Source organism: Periplaneta americana, chromosome 6 (assembly GCF_040183065.1).
Source record: "Periplaneta americana isolate PAMFEO1 chromosome 6, P.americana_PAMFEO1_priV1, whole genome shotgun sequence".
NCBI lineage: Eukaryota > Metazoa > Arthropoda > Insecta > Blattodea > Blattidae > Periplaneta > Periplaneta americana.
In genome coordinates this window covers 37770724-37794354 of record NC_091122.1, presented here as the reverse complement: position 1 = coordinate 37794354, position 23631 = coordinate 37770724, and positions in this window count along the sequence as shown.

Genomic DNA, 23631 nt, shown 5'->3' with positions numbered 1-23631 from the left:
ATCGGTGAATATCGAACTTCGCTATACTCGACAAACTTGTCTATAATGCACGACATTAGACTGAAACCGGGACCTCCCGATTGCGAGTCTCAAACTTTACTATCTGCGTCAATTCGCTCGGTCTATTATTATTATTATTATTATTATTATTATTATTATTATTATTATTATTATTATTATTTTAACCTATAATTGGCTACTAGTTGCTAGGATTTTAATATTACAACTACTGTAATTAATTGAAGGTGACCTTGTTCTTTTCCAATTACACAAATTCTATTGTACCTATTTGACTAGAAACACGGAATAATGTTTCTCATCTTGATTCTATAAGAATAAGAAAGGTTCGTCTACTATTACAGTGCTTACGTAATTCTAGAGCAGAATTATGTTAATGTGCCCTAAGAGAAAAAAAACCTCTATCATCTATAATTATTATGTGTTAGTGTTAGAAATAGCCTCCGTTCAAAGTCATAGACAACACGAGATTGTTATGTCAGCGACAGTAGATGAAGATGAGCATTACTGTCATACTGTATCTTAATAATGCTAAATCTCTAGCACGTGCTATATTTTATTGCGAAACTTGTATAGCTTCAATTTACCTTTATGATACTAAGCCTTGATTTTAAATCTTGATATGTGCCTTCACACGGAAGTTGAAATAGTTATTGTCATATCGAGGTCTTGTTTTCTGGAATAGTCTGTTAATACACTGTATACGAGTTTGCATCAGACCAGAAAAAAACGAAGCGATGATTAATTCAGTACATGATGCGATAAGAGGATCTGTGGGTTTACCTGCTGACCGTAGAATTAATAATGTAAAGATCTAAAACTCTTAATGAATCTCGGTTACCGATCTATCACGTGGTTAAATAGAGGTCTTCATCCTACATGTGGCGGTGGTCCTTTCATGTTTTATATGTTTATGGTGTTATGGGACAATTGACAGCTCATTCCGAATGAATAGGCTCACTTCTGGGCCACCAGAACCCAACAACAACATAGGACAGCACAGTTAATGGCAGACATACAACCACTGCCTCTAGCGGGATTCGAACCGCGACCCTATTGGTTGCACCGACCTAAACCTCTGCATGTACATCGCTCGGTTACTGGGATGTCTGTTCATATATTTATAGGACGAAAGCCAAACTGGGGTTACAAGGAAGTTCTGCAACTTTAGTTTGTTATGTTACTATTAGGTAACAGCCACATAATATCAATCTCTGTTAGTGTATAATATAATAGTAGCAGCAGGGCTTCCTCTACCGGAGAAGTAAGTCAGGCAACAGGTAAAACTATGGAAGTCAATAAGTAAATATACAAGTAATGTATAAGATATTGCCTGTAAATTTGCTCTCTCCGTGAGTTTACTGAGTTCTCCTTTTATCATCATTACATACGTTCAAGAACTGGGTTGATTGGCCTGTTCTGTTCTCACTCAAGTGAAATAGCGAACAAGACCTGGATATTCACAAGAATCTGAACACCGCTTAAGACAACGCACAGAAAACACGAGACAATAGACACACGCACACACACACACACACACACACACACACACACACTCAGTCTTGTATTATTTTATTTTTACTTCAATTTTTATTGTACCTGAATTTTTTAATGTACTTCACTCCCACTGCCTCTACTAGTAAACTTCCAACCGTTCTCCACACTGAACCAAACGTATACAGAAAAATGTCGCCTTATGGTCGTAGTAAACACAAACAGTAGGCCTACTGAAATAGTGGGTAGAGTACGTTCCAGAAATATGTTCGCGTTTTCCAGTGACGAAAGACCTTTCAATATTGAATCATATTCTCGCATAGGTAATATTGTCCGTTTGCCTATGTCGCATCCCGGTTTCCCCAACCCGCTTCTGCTGCCCCTCTGTAAAGGCTAGTGGCTGGACTGTCTTAGATCTTTTCTGAAAATATTAATTCCTGTTAGAAATTGGTCGTCTACGTAATATTTTACAATTGTTTAAAATAACTTAAATAAAAGGACCTCGTTAATTAATTGTCACGTGATTTTCCTTCTTTCTACGACCTTGCGACAAAACCACTTGGACGGACAGTAGATAGCATGTCTGAATAATTTTATCTTTTCGGATCAAGCAGAAGTGAAGATTGAATTTACAGTACGTAAGGTATTCTTTTATAGAGTACATACAGAATTATTTCAACATGAGTTACTAGTACGAAGTACAAAACTGGTAACTGGAATTAGGTACAATAGTCTATAGTGCGATAATATGCAAAAAGAACTGAAGCCTGTATCGAAATGAACGGACACCATTTTCAAAATTGTGTTTAAATATCCATATTGTGATTATTTTTCAATGTAACTTCATTCTCTATATTGTATGCTAATGTGCTGTAGACAGTATAATGTAAACTGCATAATGAATACGTTCGAGTAGATAGCTCAGTTCGCAAGTAAAAGCACTTAGGCCTATTGTTAATACAATACTGAATTTTGATTAAAGACAAATCTAATGAAAATTATCAAACTCAAAATCGCGATATTTCCTACTTTACGTAAATGGATGAACTACTTTTCTTCCCTCCTATACCTAGTAAAGTGATTTGATTGTATTTTATGCCAGTATCATCGAACTCCAGTCGCGGAAAGGCGTAACAAATGGTGTTTCCGGTTCCAAAGGTATAGCCAGGTTAATATTAGAAATTTTAGTAAAAATAAAATGATGTCCCTGTATATGAGAGAGAGAGAGAGAGAGAGAGAGAGAGAGAGAGAGAGAGAGAAAGGTGAGGAAGAAATTTCTACTTCTCTGCCTAGAATCGAACTAGAATCCTCTGGATATACTGGAAACATAACCATTTGCGCCCCGGTAGAGGACTAGTTCTCTCTTTAAAGATAGTGTTATTGTTAAAGATGTTAATCGTCGCGTCGACAGGATGGGGGCACAAAAATAGAATAATGAGGGGAGGGGTTAGCAGAAGAAATAAACGTTCTCACCGAAAGCTTGAACAATCACTTTTATTTTTGCTATAACTTAACAAATCTTACAGGCTCCGCCTCGATTCTTTAGCGACAGATATCTCCTAATCAATTTGTGTCATTACAATAGTAATAGCAATGAGTTTGCTTTGAATGAAATTTTAAATAGATAATACACGATTAAAAAATTACTGGGTATTTTAACATTTTCTGCTCCTTTGTAATGTTTATGAAATATTTAGTAGCAGTGTGACAAAAACATCATTTAAATATTACAAAAATATTCCCAGGCACGACAGTCCATGAAGGACCATGACCGACCAGCCGGCTGCTGACCTCGTCCACATGCCGAAGCAGAGATAGACGATCATCCAACTAGAATGAGGGTATCGTGTGGTTAGTACGATGATCCCCCAGCCGTTATAGCTTGCTTTCTTAACTGGATTCCGCTATCTATTGTAGCTCCCGAAGTGCATCACGATGCTGGGTGGGCACCGGTCCCATACACTGGCCGAAATTTCATGAGGACTCGAACAGCGCTCATTCCTTAACGTGAGTCCTAGGCAGGATGCCTTAGACCAGGGACTTTAAATATTATGAAACACAAAATAAAACAAATTCATTTACTGCCTGATATTTTAAAAATTATTGCAATTAAATAAAATATGGAGGAAGAAGAGTTTGTTAGTACTCCGCCTGAAATCATAGAAGCTGTACAGGATGCTACATTAAATTTGCTGCCCGATAAGTCAAGAAAGTTGCATGAAAATTGTTTTATTCTGGTAAATATAAAAGTGTGTTATAAAAATGCGGTATAAAATACTTCATAAGTTAGTACGATGATCCCCCAGCCGTTATAGCTTGCTTTCTTAACTGGATTCCGCTATCTATTGTAGCTCCCGAAGTGCATCACGATGCTGGGTGGGCACCGGTCCCATACACTGGCCGAAATTTCATGAGGACTCGAACAGCGCTCATTCCTTAACGTGAGTCCTAGGCAGGATGCCTTAGACCAGGGACTTTAAATATTATGAAACACAAAATAAAACAAATTCATTTACTGCCTGATATTTTAAAAATGATTGCAATTAAATAAAATATGGAGGAAGAAGAGTCTGTTAGTACTCCGCCTGAAATCATAGAAGCTGTACAGGATGCTACATTAAATTTGCTGCCCGATAAGTCAAGAAAGTTGCATGAAAATTGTTTTATTCTGGTAAATATAAAAGTGTGTTATAAAAATGCGGTATAAAATACTTCATAACACGTTGCTATGGAATCTTACTATAGAAAGCGGTCATCAGCACAATGCACCCTCGGGCTAGCGTCTCTTACCTGAGGATAACACATTACCCATTCGTGCGTCCGTGGCTGCTGGTCGGGTATGCTTTCTATCTCTCCCTTCTGCACGAGGGTGCATATTTAGATGCACTGTTTACCCGTTACCCATTTCAGCGAGTGCTGACGACCACTGCTATAGAACAATGAAGTCTAAGTTTTGCAATGTAAAAGTGTCAGCTGAAGTTCTTTTGCAACATTACAAGATAAATAATGTAATCAATTTTTGTACGTTAAAGTCCCGCATTCCAGAATTATGATTACTTTTCATTCGAAAACAATAAGGAATATTACTAATGAAATGAAAAGTGTATGTAGAATACACTATATTTGCATTCGGAAATAATTCTGCTTTTATGCCGATACTATTTCCAACATAACATTCTATTCTATTTGTTTGATACATTTCATAATCAGCCTCTCATGAAAACACGAAAATTAAAAATAACTTACTTACTTATGCCTTTAAGGAAACCGGAGGCTCATTGCCGCCCTCACATAAGCCCGCCATCGGTCCCTATCCTGAGCAAGATTAATCCAGTCTCTACCATCATATCCCACCTCCCTCAAATCCATTTTAATATTATCCTCCCATTACGTCTCGGCCTCCTCAAAGGTCTTATTCCCTCCGGTCTCCCAACTAACACTCTATATGCATTTCTGGATTCGCCCATACGTGCTACATGCCCTGCCCATCTCAAACGTCTGGATTTAATGTTCCTAATAATGTCAGGTGAAGAATACAACGTGTACAGTTCTGCGTTATGTAACTTTCTCCATTCTCCTGTAACTTCATCCCTCTTAGCCCCAAATATTTTCCTAAGAACCTTATTCTCAAACACCCTTAATCTCTGTTCCTCCCTCAATTAAGAATAACGGTAGTTTAAAAAGCGGTATAAAGTGTAATAAGTATAACACGTACCTCAGGCAACAAATTAAATATTTACTACGTTACAATGCTAGAAAATTTGAACTCTGCTCAATATCTCACTAGATCTAGAACGAAAATTCGCAATGTAATACTGAATTTTTATAACACATCTCACATATCCTTGACAAGATTATATTGAACTAACGAAGAGCTATTGTTATGTTTAAGAAATACGAATACTGCTATTTTACAATATTAACTCCAACCTTGCTTATTTCGGTAACATGAGTCGACCTTTCCGCAGGCGGATGGAAAATTGATAACTTAGCTAATGTTGGAAGCGATCGTGATATGAAGTTTCAAACTTCGTGATGTAGCCTATACCGTTATCTTGAGGTAATGAATGCACCAGTAACCTAACACAGAAATGAGTATAGACATCGTCAGTAATTAATTACTTATTTAAAATTCAAATAGTCATGTACAAAACTTGTATATTGCTACTTTCATAACATATTGTGGACTAACTACCCACTCTCGTGCTAGGATTGAAACATGATTTTTCTCAAATTAATATACAAGTTAATAGGACCTGAATAGGCCTACAAGTCTACATGTGGAGTAACGGTTAGCGCGTCTGGCCGCGAAACCAAGTTCGAATCCCGGTCGGGGAAAGTTACCCGGTTGAGGTTTTTCCGAAGTTTTCCCTCAACCCAATATGAGCAAATGCTGGGTAACTATCGGTGCTGGACCCCGGACTCATTTCACCGGCATTATCACCTTCATCTCATTCAGACGCTAAATAACCTAAGATGTTGATACAGCGTCGTAAAATAACCTACTGAAACAAAGTAGGCCTACACGACTAACTGTCCTCGTTAGGTTAGGTTAGATAACGGTGGCTACAAGCGGCCATACTGAGGCCTATTATGCACCCCGAATTTATGGGATGGATAAGAATGAGGTGTACGAGCCCACCGGCCGCATGTGACCCCTCACTCGGTCACGCAATGGGGTACCCCTATCCCCCCGCCCTAAGTTCATACAGCCAAGATGATCAAACAGCACAGGATCCATTCCAACGGCTTTTCTAATGTGTCGAAGCGCCCTTGGAAGTGCTCTTAAGGAATGAATCCTGGCAGAGATATTGTGGAAGGCTGAGAATTCAGGGACGGTTGCGGAGAGGACCCCTTCCCCGTAAGCGGATGAAGACATGCCTCTTGACCTGAATATGTCTATGGAAGGAGATGAAGAAGATGAATGATATGAAATCTAAATCATTTTTCTACATGGGAGGGAAAGGGAAATGGATCGTGGCAAATTCCAACCCGACATGTGCCTAAGTAACTGTGGGAAACCAGTCAGGTTGGTCGGTCCGGGAATCGAACCACGGACTTCACGTATGCGAATCCAATGCGCCACCTCACTCGGTTGTTCACTCTCCCACTAGGATTAAAAGATTATTTCTCAACTGTAGCCTATATTACACTTAAAAAGACTGAATCTCCATTCTCCTGGCAGGATTGGAACAGAATATTTCTCAAATGAATATTACAGTTAATAAAATCTGAATAAAAGACTGGTAATTGGCAGATGAACATAGTGAATTCAATTCCGTCTTTACTCTCCGACTAGAGCATATTTTAACAGAGCGAGAGAGAGAGAGAGAGGGAGAGAGAGAGAGAGAGAGAGTAGTTTCTTCATCTCGGGATATGAGCAGCGAAGGAGAAGACCTTGGTTTGTGTGTTTCCAAATTGGGAAATGTTTGAAGTAATATTATTTATAGAAGTAACATTCTCACTGTTCGGAAGATTAATGATCTTCCATGTAAAATCACTTACGGCAAGGTTATGGTATCAACGGTAAGCAGGAATGAGTTACCGTGCATGATAAAACCCGTTATCGACTCGATGCCTGAAAACGGGAAGTGTGTTCTCCCTTTCCTCCACACCATCGCCTCCGTCGGCTTTGCAGAAGACAAATAATGTCCCTTCGGTATAACAGAGTCCTGGAACCCTAGATCAGCTCCGTAATAGATTAATAGAAGTGAAGGAAAACATAAAAAACGAATAAAAATCGCATATATTTTCGATAGAAATTCTATTGAATGAAACTAGAATGATTTATGTATGGTTTTCTATAGGCCTACCGATTTTTTGCATTCAAATACTGGCGTATCCAATGTGGAATTTGTATTGGACAATTATTGTAGTATGTTACAATTATACCATTCAGCGGTGGTCAAATGGCATAGCTAGCATACAGTTTATTCTGGAATGAGACTGACAGACTGAAGAACTCGTAGAAAACTTGTTCCACAGACTATAAATTATAACTGACCTGATCTTGATCTAATTACAGTCCTTCTAGAGAGAAACATTCAACTAAGAACTGAACTAAACATAAAATAGACGAATATCAAATCCATTTTACTAGCATTACTGATACGAAGAGATATTTCTCAGAGATTTGTGAAGTTTATCTTTTTTCTCTCTTTATTCCTTCAGATGTATAAGTAATAAAACTCATAAAAATAATATAAATAATGTTTAATGTCTACGACAGTTAAATTAATGTGAATAAAACATAGACTTTATGACATACTGTAAACAGAGATTAGCAAAACACTCTCCGAAATCGGAACCTGAAACTGCAAATGAGAATGACACACCACGAATATTGCAGTAGTAGCAGCATTAATAATAATAATAATAATAATAATAATAATAATAATAATAATCAAAGTTTCTTAAACTCGTGTACTTTTAAAGTGTAACGTCTATATTCGACTTACACTAATAGAAAAATTGAAAGGATTTTGTGGAACGGAAATTATACTGACGTCATTCTACTTCGGTTATCCTGGAAGTGCTTACGTAATATCTGATAAACTCAACAATGTGAACGAGTCCATTCCTATCAAGGGTAGTCCGTATATACGTATAAATAATCTATTTGGAAGAGTTTATTATAATCAGTGACGTGAGAGTGGGAGAGTTACAGTATATTTAAAAATAATGTTATTCAGTTATGCTTTGGCATGCATGCGAAACAGACGCGTGCACAATGCATGCGTAACTATTCAAAGTTAAAACAAGATTGGCATTACTCACATACAGTAGGCCTACAGATACAGTAGATAAATAACAATATGTACATGGAATATTGTCATATGCTTATACACAGTAGGCCTATACCAGTTAATTGACAATTGACTGTGGTTCAAAACAATTCTTTACTTCTCTTCGTAAGAGTATATCATCGTTTATTTTATGAAACCTATGTGACTGTACAGAGCATATATTTTTTTTCGGGAGGAAGGAAACGTTGGTGAATATGATGGCATCATGGAGGGTCAGTGTAAGCCTTTGTTATTTCATTACTAATTTCTTCCTCCAGAAAAATTATGCACTGTACTCTCACAAAGGAGGTTTCTTAAAATCAAAGACAATATTGTATTCAATGCTTTATTATTATTATTATTATTATTATTATTATTATTATTATTATTATTATTATTATTATTATTGTTATTATTATTATTGTCATTATAAATTATTATTATAATAAATCCCGAAAAGACAAAGTATATGATTATGTCCCGTGACCAGAATATTGTACGAAATGGAAACACAAAAATTGGGGATTTACCTTTCGAAGAGGTGGAACAATTCAAATATCTTGAAGCAACAGTAACAAATATAAATGACACTCGGGAGGAAATTAAACGCAGAATAAATATGGGAAATGCGTGTTATTATTCGGTTGAGAAGCTTTTGTCATCTAGTCTGGTGTCAAAAAATCTGAAAGTTAGAATTTTTAAAACAGTTATATTACCGGTTTTTCTGTATGGCTGTGAAACTTAGACTCTCACTTTGAGAGAGGAACAGAGATTAATGGCGTTTGAGAATAAGGTTCTTAGGAAAATATTTGGGGCTAAGAGGGATGAAGTTACAGGAGAATTGAGAAAGTTACACAACGCAGAACTGCATGCATTGATTTCTTCACCTGACATAATTAGAAACATTAAATCCAGACATTTAAGATGGGCAGGGCATGTAGCACGTATGGGCGAACCCAGAAATGCATATAGAGTGTTCGTTGGGAGACCGGAGGGAAAAAGACCTTTGGAGATGTCGAGACGTAGATGGGAGGATAATATTAAAATGGGTTTGAGGGAGGTGGGATATGATGACAGGGACTGGATTCATTTTGCACAGGATAGGGACCAATGGCGGACTTATGTGAGGGCGGCAATGAACCTCCGTGTTCCTTAAAAACCATTTGTAAGCAAGCACGTAAATATTATTATTATTATTATTATTATTATTATTATTATTATTATTATTATTATTATTATTATATCACCGAGCCACCAAGTTACGTTTGACATCCATAATTGAGATATGTGCTGTACGATTCTTTAACTCATTTCCTGAATCTTTATATTGTTTTGTGTACCACATACGCCTGAATGAAACTTCTAGATTCGCGTCCATCTCGCCAATATTATGTAAATTAAGTAAGTATAAAAATCAATAAAGCAGCCACAAATATGTATAATGGAACATAGAGTGACATGATTTCTTTCAATTTAACAGGCTCAAAATTCTACTCCTGAAGACGACAGTTTCTCAATGACGACATGGCGAAGCTAACTGAAGAGGTTAGGTACAGCTTACAGCAGTAAAATTTTGGAAATATTCAACATTTTTTTCCTTCATTATCGTATCTTGTACAATAATCAAAATTATAATGTGTAAAACACTGTCCTTCTGCTATAAGAAAAAAATATTTTTACGATTTAAAAAAATTATTTACATTTTTTTTTCAATATCCAGTTCACTGTGCAGTGATGAAGCGTTTCCCACAAACTCAAAAACTATCCAACATTCTGTGATGAAATTTTTTGTATGTATTTATGCATGTCATATCTACAATATGATGCAAGATCACCTCTCTACCTTTGATAGATTGTCTGATAAAAAATAAATTCATTTAAAAAATGGTCAAATACCAGTATTTTCTTCTAACACAAAAAAAAAAGAAATATATATTATTTATTACGGAATGTAGTTGAAAGAGCATGATAAATTTAAACATGCGTTTCAGCAATAAAATAAAAAGAGAGAGAACATGAAAAAGCTAAAAAGTTTACGAGTTATGAGAGAAACGCTTCATCACTGCACAGTAAACTGCCATAATTTTGAATTAAAAAAGGATATAAATAATTTTTTATACCGTAAAAATATTTTCTTCATATAACAAAAGGACAGTGTTTTACACATACCAATTTTCATTATTGTACAAGACACAGTAATGGAGAAAAAAAATGTTGAATATTTCCAAAAATATTACTGCTGTAAGCTGTACCTAACCCCTTAAATTTGATCACGATTCCTAATTCATAAAATTGTTATCATGGCTCTTACCACACTGAAAGTCGAGATGATGTTTTTCGATAAAAGACTGATTTCAAAATGAATGTACCCACAATCTTTAACGAAGAGAAGAATTATTATTTCTTTCTATGCGATACTTTCAGAATTATTCTATAGTCCACAATAAAATGCGTTCCTGTACTCATTCCTCTGAAGATGAGGCAGCAGAATAGTAATATTATATAACCATTCATATTGGTTTATGATAGTATGAATGTTTTTTTGCCATATAGCGCATCTTCTTAGTAACGCAGTAGACCTAAAAGGAATGTCTCAGTGCACAGAAACTCGGCCTAAAATAGGAAAGAGGACAGTGGATCTCGTTGAGCTTTTACTCAACCAGCTCCCACGAACACTTACATGACCCGCTTTTCTGAAGTCTTCCTGCCTTTCGCTTAGTGCTACAGTTCGATTCCTTCTGCTGGGGCCGAGAAAGACTTACAGACCCATTCAAAAACATGCAGCGCTAGCTAGTTGCAGGGATTTCGCTAAAACTACTCATCACAAACCGCTCGTGTATAGATATTCTGAACACCTGCATAATTTAAAATAAACTTCATAAACAAATCCAGGGGATCCGGTTCGATTCTCTGCAGGAAACAAAAGATTGATCTTTCACTGGCTGTATGTTCCTCATACTGTATGTGTCTTATGTTGTCAGAAATAATGATCTTGTGTCATACTGATCACTAGGTTTGTAATGCTGGGAGGCCACCGGCGTGGCTCAGTCGGTTAAGGGAAGACTCCACTGAAAATCATGAAAATTTTTCCAAAATTTTTTAGCTATTTCACTTATTCAGAATTTATATTTTCATACCCCAAATGGATTCAACTCAATTCTGATTACAAATACTCGTATGTTTACACTTTTTAAATTAAGGCTGGAAGGGGGCGTGGAATTTAAAGAGCTGTCAAAATTGTTTTTCATTGAAGAATTCTTTTTTAAAATTTCTGATTACAAATCTAGTAACTTTTTGTTGGCTCCCTGAAGTTACTAGATGAATGTAGCGGAGGAGAATATTAATTTACGTAAATATTCATTTTATTTTCAAATCTACTTTTCTGTGTTCATTTTTGTTGATTCAACACCAACTTTCTAATGCCAAATATTAATCAATCTGGATGAAATTTTTACTGCAAGTATTTATGAGGTAGCTGCATGTTTCTATGCATTTATTTTGTGAGAAATGCTGCTAGTTTATTTTATTAATATTTTTCTTAAAGCTGCTAGTTTATTTTATTAATATTTTTCTTAAAGCTGCTAGTTTATTTTATTAATATTTTTCTTAAGAAAAATATTAATAAAATAAACTAGCAGCATTTCTCACAAAATAAATGCATAGAAACATGCAGTTATCTCATAAATACTTGCAGTAAAAATTTCATCCAGATTGATTAATATTTGGCATAAGAAAATTGGTGTTGAATCAACAAAAATGAATACAGAAAAATAGATTTCAAAATAAAATGAATATTTATGTAAATTAATATTCTCCTCCGCTACATTCATCTAGTAACTTCAGGGAGCCAACAAAAAGTTACTAGATTTGTAATCAGAAATTTTAAAAAAGAATTCTTCGATGAAAAACAATTTTGACAGCTCTTTAAATTCCACGGCCCCTTCCAGCCTTAATTTAAAAAGTGTAAACATACGAGTATTTTTAATCAGAATTGAGCTGAATCCATTTGGGGTATGAAAATATAAATTCTGAATAAGTGAAATAGCTAAAAAAATTTGGAAAAATTTTTATGATTTTCAGTGGAGTCTTCCCTTAAGGCTTTTGCCTGCCGGTCTGAAATTGCGCTCGGGCGGGGGTTCGATTCCCGTTTGGGCTGATTACCTGGTTGGGTTTTTTCCGAGGTTTCCCCAACCATAAGGGGAATGCCAGGTAATCTATGGCGAATCCTCGGTCTCATCTCGCCAAATACCATCTCGCTATCACCAATCTCATCGACGCTAAATAACTTAGTAGTTGATACAGCGTCGTTAAATAACCAACTAAAATTAAAAAAAAGTAATGCTGGCGACCGATTACAAATATTGATTGCACCATGATACATAGGCCAGGGACGTGAGCTAGTACGAGGACATTGATTTTGTTCTGCGATCGATTACAGGATTAACAAGGTGTACATAAACAAATCTGGACAGCTCTAAAAGTAAATATAAGCTACGTAGCATTACAAAGGTATATTTTTACGTACCTTTCGTTATGTGCTGAAAAAATATCACAGAATTATTCGTGGATTTGAGTTTCCTCCCTTCCTTCAGTATCCGTACAATTACAATGCACAACAACTCACTTCTTCAGTACCTCACCAAATTCCGCTGCAAAAATATGCGCCTGAGAACCTTAACCTTCGGCATTATTATTCAGCAGGTACACTGTTTACGCATGCTAGAGTACTGACTGGTGAACGGATAGTAAACTTGAAACCACCGTAACGCACCTATCGGTTCCCAACATTACAAGCCTACTGATCACACTACTTGGATATGCATAATTTTTATTCATAATCCTTTTGGGAATAAGAACGATGTGGGCCGAATGCCTCCAATCTTAACGATAGAAAGGAATGAAAAAGCATTCTCCTATTCTACAATGATCTGATTAATAAAATATATATGTTAATCTAATTTTACATAGGTTTCTTTCATGGCTTGTTTTCTGATTTACGTTGTATTCTCCAATAAGAAAATGTTTACTTCTTAAGTAGCTATCAAATCGTATAACTTGGTTATAGAGTACTGCAATCTATTCGTACCCTAAGTTTTAATTCACGGGGTGGACTATGTTATTGTGTTTCGCATTTTTTTCTCAATTAATTTACGCAAATTTTGAGACAGTACATTTAAATTAGTTACGTAACCTGTCTCGGCATTTCTTTCTATTCGGCAACTTATATTTATTCCATCACTAAAGCTGAACCGTTTCAGAAAATGAGTAAGTTGAAACAAAACAACTCCGTCAAAAATTGGTCGGCATACAATAGCGTATCTGACTATAAATCTACAGCAACCGGGTTCTGTTCCCGGCAGGGTAATAGTAATTTATTTTGCTCTATGGAAACTGAATATGTGTCCCTTGTCTTGTGAAACATGCTGACCGCATAAGTTGGAGATCTACTTGTTTGGACGACTAATATTGGCTGAAAATTTTTCATGAGAAAGCAATGGCACAAAGGTCGAATCCTGATAGATCATATGTATTATTATTATTATTATTATTATTATTATTATTATTACTAGCCGTACCCGTGCGCTCCGCTGCACCCGTTAGAAATAAATATAAAGTAATTACATAATTAAAATACAACATTTGATCGAGTGAACATTCGTGTTTGATAGAAGGATAAATCGTTTAATATGTTACTTAACTTAAATTGCATGCAAATAATTAAAATGCGATCATTTTTATCCAGAGACCACTCATTTGGTGCAATGATAATTCCTTTAACATCTTTCTTAATTTTTATTACATGCAACCATAGTTTAATGAACATTGACATCATTTAGATTTAATGTGTATACTTTATTTTACTTGCTATATGTTTCCATTTAATTATGGTAATAACTTCATTTTAACCCTTGTTTTCTATGTATTCAGTAAATGGCGTTTGGCCCACTATGGTTCTGAACCCTTCAAATAACTTAAATTATATTATATAATATTACATTACACTATAAATTATATTATATTATATTATATTATATTATATTATATTATATCAGAAGTTACTGTAATAACATTATAGCATTATGTCCATCTAGAGAAACTACACTTTCCAATGGTGAAATAATAATTAAATATACAAATCGGTTAATTTAGCTTTCGATATTACTTCATACAAACACAGAAACATTCTCTGTAAGCTATCTTTCATAGCTTTCGACTGTTGCTGTCCAAAACCCCTTATAGACGAAGTCATTTGTTTTTTAATTCATTACACGGCCTTAGATGGCAGTTATTTTAATTTTAAAACTCATTTATCTCATTAAATATCAGTCCTATCAAAATTTTTCAGGGAATAAAACTTATCGCAAATTATTTTGAAATAAACTTTTGTTATGTAACATTTTTCACAAAAATCAATAATAAGCGAGATATTTCGATTTATTTAATTCAGGCCCCCTTATAACCCCCTTTTAAATAATGTATTTTGAATGCCATATAGCCTAAAATCTAAGTTACAACGAACTTAATTTATATTCCAATTTTCACCGAAATCCGTTCAGCCATTATCGCGTGAAAAGGTAACAAACATACAGACAGACAGACAGACAGACAGAAATTTCAAAAAAGCGATTTTCGGTTTTAGGGTGGTTAATTATATATGTTAGGACCAATTATTTTTGGAAAATCGAAAATTACCAAAAAAATATCGGCTACAGATTTATTATTAGTATAGATTGTTATTATTATTATTATTATTATTATTATTATTATTATTATTATTATTATTATTATTATTATTATTAATTTATCATTTTAATGCGGGATAGATATATAGAAATAGGAGCTGTAGGGCCTATTTATGTTAACAAAACACTAAAGTTAATTGCCTGTTATGACTCACGTTTCGAGATGAGAGAAAACACTGAAACTTCCGAGGCATGAAGAATACAATATATGTAAGAGGATTGGATCCAAAAAGCTGCCATATACGATGCAGGACTGTCATGATGTTCGGATGATAGCTTATACTATGAAGTTAATTGGGACTGGGTCCCATAGCAACAGCAGTGAATCTGTTGAAAAGCAGAATAGCGACCACAGCTGATTCTGCACTCTGTGAAACAGTAAAGCGTGTGTAGACCGGCCAGCAGCTCTTAAGGTCACGAAAAGTAGTATAATTTACCAGGCGCCTGCAGCGCTATCGTGTAACATGGGACCTCTGCGCGACCTTGCAGCGAACGAAGAGCCAAAAAGAATACGTAGGCCTACAGGCTAAATAATTTATTTACAAGCACATGCATAGCACGTAAGTAACGCTTCGCTTCACATAACAGCTCACATTATAGATGTCATGAGACTCGTTGCGTCTTACACGTATGAATGTAGGAGTTCCCAAATCGTGTTCCGCGAACGCACGTCCCTCGCGGAATTTCAAATTTATAAAATGATTGAAAAATTAAATAATGATGTCAGAAATGTGATTGTTGGATTTCAAAAAATTTGCTAAATTATTCTACAGTCTTGCTTGAGTAACATATTATCTAATTTAAAATTGGCCGAAGTCTTCGGAAATACAATCAATAAGGAAATAGTATATTACGGTGAAAGATTGGGAATTTCTTTTTAAAAAATCGAGAAAAAGTTTGAAAAACGAGTAGAGCTGACGACAGATTTTCTTCTTGTGCTGAACTTACTTTGGCGTCAATTTATGAGGTATACTTATAGTTCCAACAATTTTATTATTATATTCTTTTGCAGAGAAATTTACACTGCGACGAATTTATTTTTTGTAGTGCGTGAAGTGGAATTTCCTCTGAAATCCTGCGTTTATTCTCAATGTTCAGTACAGATAGCAGTTTGGGATGTGACAGAACTTCAATGGAATATCCCTATTGTTGAAACGGTAAAGAAAACCATCGTACCAAATGTTAATTTGCCTCGTCCTCTATTTCAAAAATTATTTTAGCCGAAGGAGCTATTCTATAATCTTGATACCTGTAACGACGAAGTACGCGTATTTCAAACTCTATTGTAACCATTTTTGCTCGTACGAAATAAATACTCTATTGACAATATATTATTTTAATGTACCGAAGTACATATGATGTTTCCATGCAGATATTCTGCGTCATCGTACGATGAAAGAGTAGTGGAACGAAGAAAAATTCTCTCCGGCACCGGAATTTGAACCCGGGTTTTCAGCTCTACGTGCTAATGCTTTATCCACTAAGCCACACCGGATTTCCATCCCGGTGTCGGATCGAATGCGTAAATCATTTCTGATTTAAGACGGCGCTTATTCCGTCGGATCCCGGCCAACCAGTCATTCATAACGAGTACACCTCCGCACATATGTGGACATTAGTCCTACGTTCGTAGACATCTGTGACGTAGTGCAGAGGGCAGCCACCAGAGGGAACCCAAGAGGAGAAACTTAAACTGAGAGAATTCGATCCGACACCGGAATGGGAATCCTGTGTGGCTTAGTGGATAAAGCATCAGCACGTAGAGCTGAAAACCCGGGTTCAAATCCCGGTGCCGGAGAGAATTTTTCTCCGTTCTACTACTCTTTCATCGTACTCTGATGACAAGATAAACATTGCCACGACAATAGCCTAACTACATTTTAACTCTATATAGACATTACATGCATTTTCTCCTTCAAGCACTAATTTGTAAAAGAACAAAATAACACAGTAAAACCATTATAACCTAATTTGTTGAAGCAATATTTAGATACAAACGAAATAGGCCTATGGTGCAAAAGAACTAGCCTGAAAATATTTTTAAAACTATTTGTCGAATTCAGATATAACTCGGCCCACGGAAAGTGTTAGGCTTACTACTAAGAAATTAAGACATTTTATAATATAAAAATAGTTAAATGACCACTCAATTAATACATGTTAGTACGAACGCAGTAAGTAATAAAGATAAAAATAAGACAGGAGGTCTGGTAGTAGGCGTACTCTTAGAAACATTCTCTCCTTTGATGAAGTATTATCTACATTATGCTGTTGTTAGTGGCATCCATATTGCGGAAATGATCTTCTACTCTCTCAAGAAAGCACAATAACCACACTGCTCCGTTTCTTACGTAACTCCGATCCCTTTCCATCCTTTCATACAGTATCAATCAGTCAATTCGTTCAATCAATACATTCCATATTTCCTCGTTATGCGCAGTCGCTCCGTTCCAACTGACGGCCGGTAAAAATAACTTCACATAAATATTGTAGCTCTTGGTGAGATATGCCTTAAAGATAACAGACATTGTATTTGATAATTCATTGAGGCAGCAAACCCTACCATATTATGTTCTTAATAAACTTGATACAGTAAAACCCCGATTATCCGTCACCCTATTAACCGATTGGAGGATTATCCGACTGTCTTTCTCTCTCGCAGAAAAATTATGAAATACTGTACATAATAATATTAGTAAGAATTTTTTCTACAGAGTGTTTTTTTACAAACCTTTACCCTTACGCATTATGGCTTGCTCTTCGAGTAGCCGTAGGCCTACCGTTTAACTTCTATGCAAAAGTCTTCTACAAGTGTCAAAAGAAAATATGTTGTACTACGGAAAAAAGTGCAAGTACCGGTAATTGAGTGGATTGGGAAAAGAGAAAATGTGGTTCATCTCACATCACAATACAAGATAGGAATTACAACTGTGAGCGATTTAGGCTAATTAAAAACAAAATATAAACTGTATAAAATTTGTAAATCTACAACATGACACCTCTACTATTCCTATCTTTCCACAGACAGTCGTCATAAGGAGTTTCCTTGGCATTAAAAACCCGTCGTTGAAAACCAGACTTACGCACAATAAATAATGCTTTAATAACTGACTTATCGGAAAATCGAACATGAATTGTTAAAAAAAAAAACAACAACCGGACTTAAATTAGTGAACTTCTAATCCACTACATAGCGTATTAAAACAAAAGACCATGGAGGAAATTACGAAAATATTATGTAGGCCTACTTAGTTTATGAAAACTTCTTATGGTACCGATTATCCGATTTTTTCGATTAACCCTTCACTCCACCCCCCTCATTACCACGGATAATAGAGGTTCTACTGTACCTTTAAGAAGAGCCTTAATTAGATTCCCATTCAGTGTGTGTTCTTTCTCGTGCGTATTCTTCGTTGACAAAATCAGCAGTTCTACATCATACTGATCACATGGCTACAAACATCTTCTTCATTTCTTTCTATTTCTTATTTACCTTTTCCTTTGATTACCGGCTTATAAAGCAATGCGGTGAAAGGGAAGGTATATCTTTTGATCAACAAACAACCCTGGTTGTATGTTCAGCACGGCACAAGGCCACCACTGAAACAACACAGGATAATAAATGACAATGACCCTCAGTCTCATGGACGGAAGATACATATTTTTTCTATTGTCCACTACGGGAATCGAACCACGAGCCGCTTGGGTGGAAAGTGCGTACGCTATCCACAGAGCCATGACGGACGACTATAAAATTCACCACGTAAAAATGGAGGAGATGCACTATCACCTTTACTTTTTAACTTCGCTCTAGAATATGCCATTAGGAAAGTTCAGGATAACACAGAGGGTTTGGAATTGAACAGGTGAATATGTTAGGAGAAAATCCACACACGAATAGGGAAAACACGGAAATTTTACTTGAAGCAAGTAAAGCGATAGGTTTGGAAGTAAGCCCCGAAAAGACGAAGTATATGAGTATGTCTCGTGACCAGAATATTGTACGAAATGGAAATATAAAAATTGGAGATTTATCTTTCGAAGAGGTGGAAAAATTCAAATATCTTGGAGCAACAGTAATAAATATAAATGACACTCGGGAGGAAATTAAACGCAGATTAAATATGGGAAATGCGTGTTATTATTCGGTTGAGAAGCTTTTGTCATCTAGTCCGCTGTCAAAAAATCTGAAAGTTAGAATTTATAAAACAGTTATATTACCGGTTGTTCTGCATGATTGTGAAACTTGAACTCTCACTTTGAGAGAGGAACAGAGATTAAGGGTGTTCGAGAATAAGGTTCTTAGGAAAATATTTGGGGCTAAGAGGGATGAAGTTACAGGAGACTGGAGAAAATTACACAACGCAGAATTGCATGCATTGTACTCTTCACTGAAATAATTAGGAACATTAAATCCAGACGTTTGAGATGGGCAGGGCATGTAGCACGTATGGGCGAATCCAGAAATGCATATACAGTGGGAGGCCGAAGAGAATAAGACCTTTAGAGAGGCCGAGACGTAGATGGGAGGATAATATTAAAATGGGTTTGAGGGAGGTGGGATATGATGATAGAGAGTGGATTAATCTTGCACAGGATAGGAACCGATGGCGGGCTTATGTGAGGGCGGCAATGAACCTCCGGGTTCCTTAAAAGCCATTTGTAAGTAAGTAACTGACACACAAACTCAACAAAAATTAAATGGATCAGAAACTCCACTCCTTGAAGAACGACTGCTTCCTGAAAAAATAAAACATTTTACCTCAAAGTACAACAAAATAAACCAACCAATGGGACCAGAAAAATGATTTTAGATTCTTGTATTCAACCTCTCATTTTTAGCTTTCACTGCCGTTTATTAAAAAACGTTACTAGCACTATACTGGAAGGAATGGTGAACGGGAGAAGAGTTTGGGGTAGAAGAAGATATCAGATGATAGACGACATTAAGATATGTGGATCATATGAGGAAACAAAGAATAAGGAAGAAAATAGGAAAGATTGAAGAAAGCTGGGTTTGCAGTGAAAGACCTGCCCTTGGGCAGAACATTAAATGAAATAACTAGTATTATTATTCAACTAGGTAACAAATGATATTTACGAGTTTCTAAAAAAAAATAATGGTTTGTTTTGAAAGCTGGATGGAAAAAACTTTGTTTTTAAATATAAAGTATAAACAGTCTGAATATTTTTGGATGACAGTTTTATCCACTGAACTGGCTACGCACGCATTAATATTCTATGTTTCCACGCTTATCTATATAGGTTATTAGGATATATTGTGAAATTTAACATCTTCAATATACAAGATTAGTAAATTATTATTTTGTGCGAGATCGTGCGTATTTGCTTGGTTTCCGCACAAAACCAATCCGCGGAAAGTCTAAAATTCCACATTCAGTATTCCCAACCTAACACACATAACAATTTCCCTCTTCTTACCGCTTAAGTGACATATTGATTTTACTGCTTTAGGCTTTTAACATATTATTTTTAGAGACGTTCAATATAGTAATAATTACAAATTGGAAACTTACCACTACAATTTCACCTAAATTGCACTGTTAATTATTGTTTTTAAATATTTGAAAAAATTAAGTAAACTCTACAACTCCACTAAAGTTACTGCATTCGTGATGCAAGTAACATTAAGGAAGCCGTGAAAAAATCAACAAGATTCCATAGACTGGGGGAAAAAAAAGACAGACGTATATCACGGCCTGCTGGAGTATAGTAAACACAGAAAACATTTTAAAGCAACAATGTTGAAGATAGATATTTTTGTTTTGCAAATTTGCCGTCATTGAACAGAAACCAAGATGGAGATTTCATTGCAACTAATTAGAAATTCCTCTTTCAGGTATGTAATAAACGATCTTTGCACAAAATAATGTACGATACACGAGCGGTATGTTTTCTTTCAATTGTCGGAAATTAAAAAAGCTTAACTACGTTTCGCTTTTTCAAACTTTTCCTCGAACATGAAAACTTCAACATATCGCTCTTGTAACGCATATTACTATTACAGTACATGAGTGTTCGTGCAAGGTTAGTTTGAAACCGATGATCACTTATCATGTGTAATAGATGATGTTGGAATAGCATTCAAACAGTTGTCAAACAAGCTCGCTGTAGAAACAAACCTATTATTCACAAACAGGATGGAAGACTGCAATTTCTCTACGCAACAGATAAATGTCGATAGAAAACTGTAGACTAAGTGTATTGTTAAAATGTAAGAAAGACCTTAAGATTCTTTTCATAATATAGATCTCCAGTCTTTGTAAGAATATACAGTAATGTATTTTACACGACGAGAGCTAAAAAGTTACATTTCTTACTCGTATGTGAAATAACACTGACTTTACGGTCTTTTATGCGAAATAACACCGATATTTTTCTTCTGTCCGAAATTACATCGGAATTAACCAAATTGTTATTCCGAAATTTAAGACTTTTAACCACTTTTAGGATCTCTAGTCATGCCCTATGTGATAGACCAGATCTTATCGTTTGATATTCCAGTATAGGTATAAAAACAGCTTAGTATATCGTCGTTGATTTTATGAAACCTTCTATGTGACTTTACAGAAAATAATTTTTCAGGAGGAATAAAAATTTAAATAAAAATCAATGGGCCTATATAAGAATATGAAGTAATTCGGTAAAAAAAAATGTCGGTGAATATGAGGAACATAAATGACATCATCGAGAATCTGTGTAGGCCTATTGATTTTTAATTAATTTTTTCTTCCTCCTAAAAATTATTTTCTGTAAAGTCAAATAGGAGGCTTAATAATATCAACGATTATATGCTCCAAGAGGGAGTGAAAAACCGTAAATAAATGGAAGAGGGAATGAAAAACCCTCAATACAAAGAATTTAGTTCAGTTGAAATTTCCATTACATCGGATGGATTAAAAGTTTAGACTCCAATAACAACAGACGAGTTAAACAACGGTCATGTGATTTCGATGTACGTAACAGAAAATTAATATCATGAACAAAGAGAACAACGTTCTGCATTTCCAGCATTTAATAATGGACAATTTCAACGTTCGATTTCAGAAACACATTTAGCAGTCATAATGAAAATCAATGGCTTTTTAGAAATTAACAACGTTTTCGTGTCATTTCATCGAGGCGACCGTTCGGAGACTAACACAGAGCAAAATCAAGGTGATTTAAGACGTAGAGGCCTACTGCACTGCTCAGCCAGCATTCGCAGTGCTCATAGCATAGTCTAGTATATACAGTCACGAAGCTTGAGTTTTGAGGGTGCTAGCAACAATAGACTGTGCCGGTACTATTTCGCATTGTCTGTAATGGGGCGATAGTAGCGATCCTAGTGGTGAGCAACTATCTATGGATGCACATTTACTACGTATTGAGCTTCGTGACTGTATATACTAGACTGTGCTCATAGCTTAGATCAAGAGAATGTTAGGAATTTCATATCCACGGTTCTTCCAGGCCTAGACACTACTAGACAGAAGCGTTGGAAGAAGTTACAAACTCACATTTCATTTCCAAGCAACTGGCACCGTCTTCCATCTGCTAGATGTCATTTATGATCATTACGGCAATTCTAACGACAGCTACTTAATTGTCCTCAAATAAGCTAATAACTGCCATATACCATATGTACAGACATACAGATCCAGAAACATCATTACTTTCATTTAGGCTTAATAGTTATTGTTATGAAGATGTGTTTTATTACATTAGTAGCAATCAGAGTAAATTGTAGATTGTTCAACCTTATGAAGATGATGTAAATATTGTTCGCTTTCCTTATGATACTGCTTACTTACTTACAAATGGCTTTTAAGGAACCCGAAGGTTCATTGCCGCCCTCACATAAGCCCGCCATCGGTCCCTATCCTGTGCAAGATTAATCCAGTCTCTATCATCACACCCCACCTCCCTCAAATACATTTTAATATTATCCTCCCATCTACGTCTCGGCCTCCCTAAAGGCCTTTTTCCCTCCGGTCTCCCAACTAACACTCTATATGCATTTCTGGATTCGCCCATACGTGCTACATGCCCTGCCCATCTCAAACGTCTGGATATTAAGTTCCTAATTATGTTAGGTGAAGAATACAATGCGTGCAGTTCTGTGTTGTGTAACTTTCTCCATTCTCCTGTAACTTCATCCCGCTTAGTCCCAAATATTTTCCTAAGCACCTTATTCTCAAACACCCTTAACCTATGTTCTTCTCTCAGAGTGAGATTCTAAGTTTCACAACCATACAGAACAACTAGTAATATAACTGTTTTATAAATTCTAACTTTCAGATTTTTTGACAGCAGACTGGATGATAAGAGCTTCTCAACCGAATAATAACAAGCATTTCCCATATTTAGTCTGCGTTTAATTTCCTCCCGAGTGTCATTTATATTTGTTACTGTTGCTCCAAGATATTTGAATTTTTCCACCTCTTCGAAGGATAAATCTCCAATTTTTATATTTCCATTTCGTACAATATTCTGGTCACGAGACATAATCATATACTTCGTCTTTTCGGGATTTACTTCCAAACCGATCGCTTTACTTGCTTCAAGTAAAATTTCCGTGTTTTCCCTAA